The sequence below is a fragment of the Pseudophryne corroboree genome, chromosome 12 (assembly GCF_028390025.1).
Source record: "Pseudophryne corroboree isolate aPseCor3 chromosome 12, aPseCor3.hap2, whole genome shotgun sequence".
Classification (NCBI taxonomy): domain Eukaryota; kingdom Metazoa; phylum Chordata; class Amphibia; order Anura; family Myobatrachidae; genus Pseudophryne; species Pseudophryne corroboree.
This window is the reverse complement of record NC_086455.1, coordinates 14,118,038-14,129,784: the sequence shown is the minus strand read 5'-3', so window position 1 is coordinate 14,129,784 and position 11,747 is coordinate 14,118,038. Positions and strand designations below refer to the sequence as shown.

General features: G+C 48.9%; 1 protein-coding gene across 7 annotated transcripts in view; it reads right to left on the bottom strand.

Annotated features, from left to right (window-relative positions):
* Nucleotides 1–11,747, bottom strand: part of SETDB1 (SET domain bifurcated histone lysine methyltransferase 1) — a 142,426-nt gene that overhangs the window by 89,722 nt on the left and 40,957 nt on the right. The window lies entirely within an intron of this gene.

The following is an 11,747-nucleotide window of genomic DNA, read 5'->3' as shown; positions in this document are numbered from 1 at the left end:
AGGTGTGGCACAATGTAAAATTAGCATTGTCTGCACAGCCGGCTCCTCCCCCTTCACATCCCTCCTCCCTCAGTTTTGAAAATTTGACTGAGAGAATAGGACATGATACTATAGCACATGGCGAGGAACCGAACCGTACAACATATCAAACAGCAACCAATAACTCTTAAACGAATAACTAATGCTGTTTGTACGAACTGTTTGAACAAGAACTTTGAACACAGCAGGTTGACAGCACCGAGGCGGGCGTCCAGTGTCCCCTAGAGGATTCAGAGTAATGGATTTATCGGTAAGTACCAAAATCCTCTTTTCTCTTTCATCCACTAGGGGACACTGGAGTCCTATACAGTAGGGGACGTCCCAAAGTTATCCCCCAGGGAGGGAGTGCTGTCGGTGACCTGCAAAACTAAACGTCCGAACTTAGAGTCTCCGGACGCAAAAGTATCAAACTTGTAAAATTTCGCGAACATGTGGGCTAAGGACCACGTCGCCGCTCTGCAAAGTTGAGTAGTGGAAGTACCGCTGGCAGCCACCTATGAGGCACCCACTGATCGGGTGGTATGAGCACCCGTCTGAACCGGAACCTGTTTGCCACAGGAAATATAAGCTTGCCGAATGGTAAGTCTAATCCAGCTAGACAAAGACTGCTTAGATGCTGGCCAAACCTTCTTAGGCCCATCATTGAGAACAAACAAATGGTCCGACCTTCTGAAGGACGTCGTAACTTGTACGTATTCCCGTAAGGCTCGGACAACATCCAAAGACACGTCCCCATCTGTGAGACCCTGGAAAGATGGGACCACAATTGGCTGGTTTACATGAAACCCTGAAACAACCGTAGGTAGGAAATCTGCCCTCGGACGGAGTTCTGCCCTACCCACATGAAAAATTAAAAAGGGACTCTTATACGATAAGGCTCCCAACTGAGAAACCCTCCTGGCCGAAGCCAAGGCAAGCAACAGTGAGACCTTCCAAGAGAGATATGTCAGGCCTGTTCTTGCTAACGGCTCAAAAGTTGGTGATCTCAAAAATACCAACACCAAATGTAAGTCCCCCGGCGCAGTGGGAGAACGAAAAGGGGGTGGTCTCCTCAGAACCCCCTGTAAAAAGGTTTGAATCTCCTGCAAGGATACTAACCGCTGTTGAAACAGGATGGAGAGAGCCGAAATTTGAACCTTCAGAGAGCCCAGCTTCAGTCCTACATCTAGCCTGGCCTGAAGGAAAAGGAGAAGTCTGGATACGTGGAAGTTCTGTGAACTCCACCCACGTTCCTGACACCCTTCCATGTATGTCTTCCAAATCCTGTAGCAGTGCATGGCTGTGACCTGCTTCCTAGTGGCAAGCATCGTAGGAATGGCCGTTCCAGGTATCCCTCCGTTCAGTAAGATCCGGGTTTCAATAGCCGCGCCGTTAAACGCAGCCTGTTTAGGTCTGGGAATGGTCTCCGAGACAGCAGGTCCTCACTCTGAGGCAACTGCCAAGGATCTGCCGCTAGTAACCCCCGCGAGTCGGAGTACCCACTCACTGCGGGGTCCATTTGGTGCAATCCGAATTGCCCACACTCGTTCTCGTTTCACCCGTTTCAGAACCCTGGGTACGAGTAGGAAAGGTGGAAAATGTAAACCCTCCCTGTAACATCAAAGACGTGTTAATGCGTCCACTCCTTCTGCTGCTGTATCTCTTGTCCTGGACAATGATTTGGGCAGCTGATGGTTTTGTCGCGATGCCATTAGGTCTACTTGAGAAAGACCTCATCTCCTCACCACCATGTCTAAAATCCGTTGATGTAATCACCACTCTCCCGGATGCATGGCCTGGCGACTGAGATACTCTGCTTCCCAGTTCTCCACACCTGGAATGAACACTGCCGAGAGGATGATGTTCTGCCTCTCTGCCTACAATAAGATACTTGTGGCTTCCTTTAACGCCCTCCTGCTCATTGTTCCCCCTTGACGGTCTATGTAAGCCGTCGACGTGACATTGTCCGACTGTATCCTTAAGTGTTGACCCATGACGAGGTCTTCGGCTAAGAGAAGCGCCGTGTTAACTGTTCTGAGTTAGAGAATGTTTATGGGTAGGCTGTTTTCCAGTAACGTCCATCTGCCTTGAAACTAATGTTCCTCTAAGATGGCACCCCAACTTCTGAGGCTGGCGTCCGTTGTTAGGATCCTCCAATCCCAAATGCCGAATCTCTTGCCTGCTGCGAGATTCCTGTGCAACAGCCACCAAATTAAGGAGGTTCGCATGCGCGGTGTAAATCGGATTCTTCGATGCAGAAGCCAATGCGAAACCGCTCCCTGAGCAATGAGGTTTATCTGGAATGGTCGAGAACGAAGTCTGCCGTACTGGAGAGCTTCGAACGACGCCACCATCTGCCCGAGAAATTGCACACAGAGGTTTAGAGAAACCGTTTGTGTCCTCAGTACCTGAGCCACTACTCTCTGTAGGTCCTGGACCTTGTGATCAGTAGATAGTCTAGATAAGGTATAATCGTGACCCCCAACAGTCTCAATCCTGCAACCATGATTGCCATGATCTTCGTAAAGATTCTTGGGGCTGATGATAGGTCGAACTGCAAGGCCCAGAATTGGTAGTGATCCGTCACCAGTGCGAAACTTAAGTAAGCCTGGTGAGGAGTCCAGAGTGAGATATGCATCCTTTATGTCCATGGATACCATGAATTCGCCTCGTTCTAAGCCTGCAATGACCAACTGGATTGTTTTCATCCTGAATTTGCAGCTCCTTAGAAACTGGTTTAAAACTTTGAAATTGAGTATCGGTCCGACCGTCCCGTCTGGCTTTGGCACGACAAAAAGAGTGGAATAGAAAAGCCTTCCTCTCTGCGAGGCGGGAACTGGGATAATGACCTCTGACCATAGCAATTTCTGAAGTGCTGTTAGTAGTGCCTTCTTTCTGAGGGCACCGAGGCAATCCTGTTGTAAACAAACTGACTGAGGCCTCTGTTGAAAATCCAGTTTGTACCCCGGGAAATTATCCAAAGTTCTGGTGAGGACTTGGCCCAGATGTCCCGAAACCCTTCCAGACGCGCGCCCATTAAGGGGGACCCCAGAAGAGATGGGAGGCTGTCATGCCACGGTCTTGTCAGCAGGTTTATCCTGCTTTCTGGTATTTGACTGTGAGCGGCCTCTACCTCTGCCTCCATGTGCTTGTGTACCGAAACCTCTTCCTTAGACTCGAAAGGACTGTGATCTAAATGAATTAGACATTGGTCCCGAATAACCTCTCCTAACCTGTGGAGTGGTTCTCGTATAAGGAGTAGGTAGAAAGGTGGACTTCCCTGCTGCAGCTTGCGAAATACACTTGTCCAACTCTGGACCGAAAAGCATTTCACCCCCAAAGGGGATGGGTTCTACCGCCTTCTTGGTGTCAGAGTCTCCTTGCCATTCTCGTAGTCATAAAATCCGTCTAGCCGATATGGCCGATGCAGAGATGCGCAATGCTATCCAGCTAATATCCTTTGAGGCTTGACACAGGTATGAAGCGGATTCTGGAATATGTTCCGCCAGTTGGGTAATATCTGCCAAGCTATTTTCCTCTTCAATAGCCTGAACAATACGTCCAGACCATGCTCCCATGGCCTTGTTAACCCAAGCACAGACGATCGTAGGTCTCTGTGCCTCCTCTGCTGCTACGAAAATTCACTTTAAAGCTGTCTCAACTTACAATCGGAAGCATTTTTTTTTTTGAAAGCCTTGATATTAGGTATTGGTAAGATTGTCTTCCTTGACAACCCTCCTAGGGAAGCATCCACTACTGGTGGAGTCTCCCACGTATCCATTACACCGTTAGGTAAAGGGTAAGTTACCTGAAACCGCTTTGGAAATTTAAAGCGTTTATCAGGTTGCTTTCAAGCCTCTGAGATTGGAGAGATGTAGGAATGGGAAACACCGCTGAATGCGTTTGTTTTTGTTTTGTTTTTTTTGGGAATTTGATTTATTCGAAATCCTCTAGTTCCTTAACTTTTTCCACTTTAAAGTTTAGGATCTCTTCTACCACATCAAAGTAAGGAATCAATACCCGCGATTGCCGTGTCCTCTTCTGGAGAATCAGCGTCTAGGTTAGATTCAATCATCCCCTGATTCTGGTACAATAGGAAGAGGTCTTTTAACTACCTTGCGCACATTTGTTTCTGCTTGTGCGGGCGGTGTTAATCTGATGAGAAATTCTTTCATCGCTCTTGAGAGCCCCGCAGCCCATTGTGATTGGTGCTTGCGTGATTCCGCCATCTCCTTGGAGATTTTATCTGCAAGGTCTTTCACCTATGACCTAGACGGAGCACTGCTCCCAGGTGTAGCGTCCTTGTCTGGAGTCGCACACCCCGAAGCTGCCAACACGCGTGCTCGTTTTGTTACCTTTCGTACAAACATAACAAGTCTTGGTTGTTTAAACCCCCTACCAGGGTACTACGCAGTGCTTTCCCCTTTAAACTAGGAAAAGAAAGACTGCGGTAGATGACGGAAGCAAGGGTATCGGATCCGGCTGGAATTACTCTTCCCTCTCTTGTATTGCAAAAGGAATAGGACAAGAAGAAATAAATTAAAAAATAAAATTAAAATAAGAATTTACTTACCGATAATTCTATTTCTCATAGTCCGTAGTGGATGCTGGGGACTCCGTCAGGACCATGGGGGAATAGCGGCTCCGCAGGAGACAGGGCACAAAAAGTAAGCTTTTAGGATCACATGGTGTGTACTGGCTCCTCCCCCTATGACCCTCCTCCAAGCCTCAGTTAGGTACTGTGCCCGGACGAGCGTACACAATAAGGAAGGATCTTGAATCCCGGGTAAGACTCATACCAGCCACACCAATCACACCGTACAACTTGTGATTTGAACCCAGTTAACAGTATGATAACAACGAAGAAGCCTCTGAAAAGATGGCTCACAACAATAATAACCCGATTTTTGTAACAATAACTATGTACAAGTATTGCAGACAATCCGCACTTGGGATGGGCGCCCAGCATCCACTACGGACAATGAGAAATAGAATTATCGGTAAGTAAATTCTTATTTTCTCTAACGTCCTAGTGGATGCTGGGGACTCCGTCAGGACCATGGGGATTATACCAAAGCTCCCAAACGGGCGGGAGAGTGCGGATGACTCTGCAGCACCGAATGAGAGAACTCCAGGTCCTCCTTAGCCAGAGTATCAAATTTGTAAAATTTTACAAACGTGTTCTCCCCTGACCACGTAGCTGCTCGGCAAAGTTGTAATGCCGAGACCCCTCGGGCAGCCGCCCAAGATGAGCCCACCTTCCTTGTGGAGTGGGCATTTACAGATTTAGGCTGTGGCAGGCCTGCCACAGAATGTGCAAGTTGGATTGTGCTACAGATCCAACGAGCAATCGTCTGCTTAGACGCAGGAGCACCCATCTTGTTGGGTGCATACAGGATAAACAGCGAGTCAGATTTTCTGACTCCAGCCGTCCTTGAAATATATATTTTCAATGCTCTGACAACGTCCAGCAACTTGGAATCCTCCAAATCGCTAGTAGCCGCAGGCACCACAATAGGCTGGTTCAAGTGAAAAGCCGAAACCACCTTAGGCAGAAACTGAGGACGCGTCCGCAGTTCTGCCCTGTCCGAATGGAAAATCAGATATGGGCTTTTGTACGATAAAGCCGCCAACTCTGATACTCTCCTGGCTGAAGCCAGGGCCAGTAGCATGGTTACTTTCCATGTAAGATACTTCAAATCTACCGATTTGAGCGGCTCAAACCAATGGGATTTGAGAAAATCCAAAACTACGTTGAGATCCCACGGTGCCACTGGAGGCACAATCGGGGGCTGTATATGTAGTACACCTTTGACAAAGGTTTGTATTTCAGGCACTGAAGCCAATTCTTTCTGGAAGAAGATCGATAAGGCCGAAATTTGAACCTTAATAGACCCCAATTTGAGGCCCATAGACAATCCTGCCTGCAGGAAATGTAGGAATCGACCCAATTGAAATTCCTCCGTTGGGGCCTTCTTGGCCTCACACCACGCAACATATTTTCTCCAAATGCGGTGATAATGTTGTGCGGTCACTTCCTTCCTGGCTTTAATCAAGGTAGGAATAACTTCCTCTGGAATGCCCTTTTCTTTTAGAATCCGGCGTTCAACCGCCATGCCGTCAAAACGCAGTCGCGGTAAGTCTTGGAACATACAAGGTCCCTGCTGAAGCAGATCCCTTCTTAACGGTAGAGGCCACGGCTCTTTCGTGAGCATCTCTTGAAGTTCCGGGTACCAAGTCCTTCTCGGCCAATCCGGAGCCACGAGTATTGTTCTTACTCCCCGTAGCCGTATAATTCTCAGTACCTTTGGTATGAGAGGCAGAGGAGGAAACACATACACGGACTGGTACACCCACGGTGTTACCAGAGCGTCCACAGCTATTGCCTGAGGGTCTCTTGACCTGGCGCAATATCTGTCCAGTTTCTTGTTGAGGCGGGACGCCATCATGTCCACCTTTGGTTTTTCCCAACGGTTCACAATCATGTGGAAGACTTCTGGATGAAGTCCCCACTCTCCCGGGTGGAGGTCGTGTCTGCTGAGGAAGTCTGCTTCCCAGTTGTCCACTCCCGGAATGAACACTGCTGACAGTGCTATGACATGATTTTCCGCCCAGCGAAGAATCCTTGCAGCTTCTGTCATTGCTCTTCTGCTTCTCGTGCCGCCCTGTCTGTTTACGTGGGCGACTGCCGTGATGTTGTCCGACTGGATCAACACCGGCTGACCCTGAAGCAGCGGTTTTGCCAGGCTTAGAGCATTGTAAATCGCTCTTAGCTCCAGTATATTTATGTGAAGAGACGTCTCCAGGTTCGACCACACGCCCTGGAAGTTTCTTCCCTGTGTGACTGCTCCCCAGCCTCGTAGGCTGGCATCCGTAGTCACCAGGACCCAGTCCTGTATGCCGAATCTGCGGCCCTCTAACAGATGGGCACTCTGCAACCACCACAGAAGAGACACCCTTGTTCTTGGTGACAGTGTTATCCGCTGATGCATGTGCAGATGCGATCCGGACCATTTGTCCAGCAGATCCCACTGAAATATTTGTGCGTGGAATCTGCCGAATGGAATTGCTTCGTAAGAAGCCACCATCTTTCCCAGGACTCTTGTGCATTGATGTACTGACACATTTCCTGGTTTTAGGAGGTTCCTGACAAGTTCGGATAACTCCCTTGCTTTCTCCTCCGGGAGAAACACCTTTTTCTGAACAGTGTCCAGAATCATTCCCAGGAACAGCAGACGTGTCGTCGGGGTCAATTGAGATTTTGGAAGATTCAGAATCCACCCGTGTTGTTGAAGCACTACTTGGGTTAGTGCTACTCCGACTTCCAGCTGTTCTCTGGACCTTGCCCTTATCAGGAGATCGTCCAAGTAAGGGATAATTAATACGCCTTTTCTTCGTAGAAGAACCATCATTTCGGCCATTACCTTGGTAAAGACCCGAGGTGCCGTGGACAAACCAAACGGCAGCGTTTGAAACTGATAATGACAGTTTTGTATCACGAACCTGAGATACCCTTGGTGAGAAGGGTAAATTGGGACATGCAGATAAGCATCTTTTATGTCCAGGGACACCATGAAGTCCCCTTCTTCCAGATTCACTATCACTGCTCTGAGTGACTCCATCTTGAACTTGAATTTCTGTATGTACAGGTTCAAGGATTTCAGATTTAGAATAGGTCTTACCGAACCGTCCGGCACCACAAATAGTGTGGAATAATACCCCTTTCCCTGTTGTAGGAGGGGTACCTTGACTATCACCTGCTGAGAATACAGCTTGTGAATGGCTTCCACTGCCGTCGCCCTTTCTGAGGGAGACGTTGGTAAAGCAGACTTTAGGAACCGGCGAGGGGGAGACTTTTCGAATTCCAACATGTAACCCTGAGATACTACCTGCAGGATCCAAGGGTCCACCTGTGAGCGCGCCCACTGTGTGCTGAAAATCTTTAGTCGACCCCCCACCGCCCCTGAGTCCGCTTGCACAGCCCCAGCGTCATGCTGAGGGCTTTGTAGAAGCCGGGGAGGGCTTCTGTTCGTGGGAAGTAGTTGCTTGCTGCACCCTCTTACCCCTTCCTTTGCCTCTGGGCAAATATGACTGTCCTTTTGCCCGCTTGTTCTTATAGGAACGAAAGGACTGCGGCTGAAAAGACGGTGTCTTTTTCTGTTGGGAGGTGACCTGAGGTAAAAAAGTGGATTTTCCGGCTGTTGCCGTGGCCACCAGATCCGATAGACCGACCCCAAATAATTCCTCTCCTTTATACGGCAATACTTCCATATGCCGTTTGGAATCCGCATCACCTGACCACTGTCGCGTCCATAAACTTCTTCTGGCAGATATGGACATCGCACTTACTCTCGATGCCAGAGTGCAAATATCCCTCTGAGCATCTCGCATATAAAGAAAAGCATCCTTTAATTGCTCTATAGTCAATAAAATACTGTCCCTATCCAGGGTATCAATATTTTCAGTCAGGGAATCCGACCACACCACCCCAGCACTGCACATCCAGGCTGAGGCTATTGCTGGTCGCAGTATAACACCAGTATGTGTGTATATACTCTTCAGGGTAGTTTCCAGCCTCCTATCAGCTGGATCCTTGAGGGCGGCCGTATCAGGAGACGGTAACGCCACTTGTTTTGATAAGCGCGTGAGCGCCTTATCCACCCTAGGGGGTGTTTCCCAGCGCGCCCTAACCTCTGGTGGGAAAGGGTATAATGCCAATAACTTCTTTGAAATTAGCAGTTTTCTATCGGGGTTAACCCACGCTTCATCACACACGTCATTCAATTCCTCTGATTCTGGAAAAGCTACAGGTAGTTTTTTTCACACCCCACATAATACCCCCCTTTGAGGTACCTGCAGTATCAGAGATATGCAAAGCCTCCTTCATTGCCGTGATCATATAACGTGTGGCCCTATTGGAAAATACGTTTCTTTCTTCACCGTCGACACTAGATTCATCTGTGTCGGTACCTGTGTCGACTGACTGAGGTAGGGGACGTTTTACAGCCCCTGACGGTGCCTGAGACGCCTGGACAGGTACTAAGTGGTTTTCCGGCCGTCTCATGTCGTCAACTGACTTTTGCAGCGTGCTAACATTATCACGTAATTCCATAATTAAAGCCATCCATTCCGGTGTCGACTCCCTAGGGGGTGACATCACCATTACCGGCAATTGCTCCGCCTCCACACCAACATCGTCCTCATACATGTCGACACACACGTACCGACACACAGCAGACACACAGGGAATGCTCTTATCGAAGACAGGACCCCACTAGCCCTTTGGGGAGACAGAGGGAGAGTTTGCCAGCACACACCAAAGCGCTATAAAAATGTATATAAACAACCCTAAAAGGTGTTGTTTCTGTTATATGCGCTTAATATATAAAAATATCGCCAAAATATGCCCCCCTTCTCTGTTTTACCCTGTTTCTGTAGTGCAGTGCAGGGGAGAGTCCTGGGAGCCTTCCTCACAGCGGAGCTGAGCAGGAAAATGGCGCTGTGTGCTGAGGAGAATAGGCCCCGCCCCCTAAAACGGCGGGCTCTTTTCCCGGAGTTTGCGATATATGGCAGGGGTTAAATACATCCATATAGCCTCAAGGGCTATATGTGATGTATTTTAGCCATAGAAAAAGGTATTATACATTGCTGTCCAGGGCGCCCCCCCCAGCGCCCTGCACCCTCAGTGACCGCTGGTGTGAAGTGTGCCGACAACAATGGCGCACAGCTGCAGTGCTGTGCGCTACCTTATGAAGACTGAAAGTCTTCTGCCGCCTGTTTCCGGACCTCTGGACCTCTTCAACTTCGGCATCTGCAAGGGGGGTCGGCGGCACGGCTCCGGGACCGGACTCCATGGCTGGGCCTGTGTTCGATCCCTCTGGAGCTAATGGTGTCCAGTAGCCTAAGAAGCAAATCCATCCTGCACGCAGGTGAGTTCACTTCTCTCCCCTAAGTCCCTCGTAGCAGTGAGCCTGTTGCCAGCAGGACTCACTGAAAATAAGAAACCTAAAAAAAAAAACTTTTTCTAAGCAGCTCTTTATGAGAGCCACCTAGATTGCACCCTGCTCGGACGGGCACAAAAACCTAACTGAGGCTTGGAGGAGGGTCATAGGGGGAGGAGCCAGTACACACCATGTGATCCTAAAAGCTTACTTTTTGTGCCCTGTCTCCTGCGGAGCCGCTATTCCCCCATGGTCCTGACGGAGTCCCCAGCATCCACTAGGACGTTAGAGAAATAAATAATAATTAAAAACACCAGCCGACCAAGTTGTATCCGCCTGCTTCCTTGTATTTTCTACAGGATCTTTGTAATAGAAGTCCGTTTGAAAATATAAATGTAAAGTAAAAGTATTTGTTCAGGAGATCCTCAGTATTTTTCGCAATATCTACTTTCCCCAGCAGAGGGAGCTATTGCAACATTATAACATCTCTCTTGGTACCTATACGAGGGGGAAGGGATGGCACCACTTAGAAATAATTAAAATGTCCGTCACTGAAGAATTTTGGGAACTTCCTTTCTATGCCCAGGTAAACTTATAAGTAATGCAGCCTGTTACCAATATATATATAATGCTGCTAATGTAACGCTTGTTACACGTGCACTGCAGAACGGCATCAGGAAACACTAACCTCCGCAGTGTCAGACCAGTCCCCACTGTCGCACTTCCACTTGATGATGCAGTGGCAATACTAAGGCAGGCGTTCTGTTGGCTGCAGCAGACAGTCTCTCACACGGCTGAGAGATCTCCCCAGCCGCGCGGAATTCACTGCAGCGTCTCTGCCCCCCGCCGCGCGCTCCGGGACCTCTCTGATTAAGTCCCGTAGCGGCGCTTTGCTAGTGTCTCCCCACATGCGCTGCATGATCCGGCTCTACTCCTGGATCGCTAGCAGCGCTTTTTCAGAGGCTGTTTAGTGTGGGAGATTAGTCATATCCCCCCCCGGCGCGCTCTTCCACCCTGCTCAGTCTCTGCTCGCTGGTGACCGCTGCGCCGCTGTGGTGACCTAATGATTATTTGACCGGGGGGGGGGGGGGGGGGGGGGGGAATAAATAAAAACCTAACATGGGCCCTTTATCATACAACCAGTACTCACTGTGCCTGGATTAGAGGATCTCCTGTAGAGAGATGCAGATCCCTTCAATAGGGATCATTGTCTCTCCCATATTAAGCAGCCTTGTCCCCCTTTTGTTAGGTTGACGCAGCCCTTATTACAGATTTTTAGAGTTTTTAGTCAGGAGCTCAGAGCTCCATGTGCTGTACCTCCAGCACAATTTTCAAAACTAAGGGAGGAGGGATGTGAAGGGGGAGGAGCCGGCTGTGCAGACAATGCTAATTTTACATTGTGCCACACCTCCGGTTGCAAGCTTCACACCCCTACTGTATAGGACTCCAGTGTCCCCTAGTGGATGAAAGAGAAAAAACAACTTCCGAGTTTGGCTGGCAACCCGCACCTCTGGCTAACTCGGATACTATTACATCCCGCCTCATATGTACAATGTTCAAACCCATGACGTGGACTGGCTTACAATGTGACAGACTGCACAAATATTAATTCCTCCCCAAAAATGGGCCTTAAGCTACAAGTAGATGACTATTGGGGTCTGAGTGCTAAGGGACTCTCAACTTTTTAGTTAGGATAAATGATATGTGCACCATGGAGATGGTGGGCAGGTTATCTGGACTAGAACCCCTTTTACGCCGCATTCCCCGATACAGCCCGGATCACTGAAC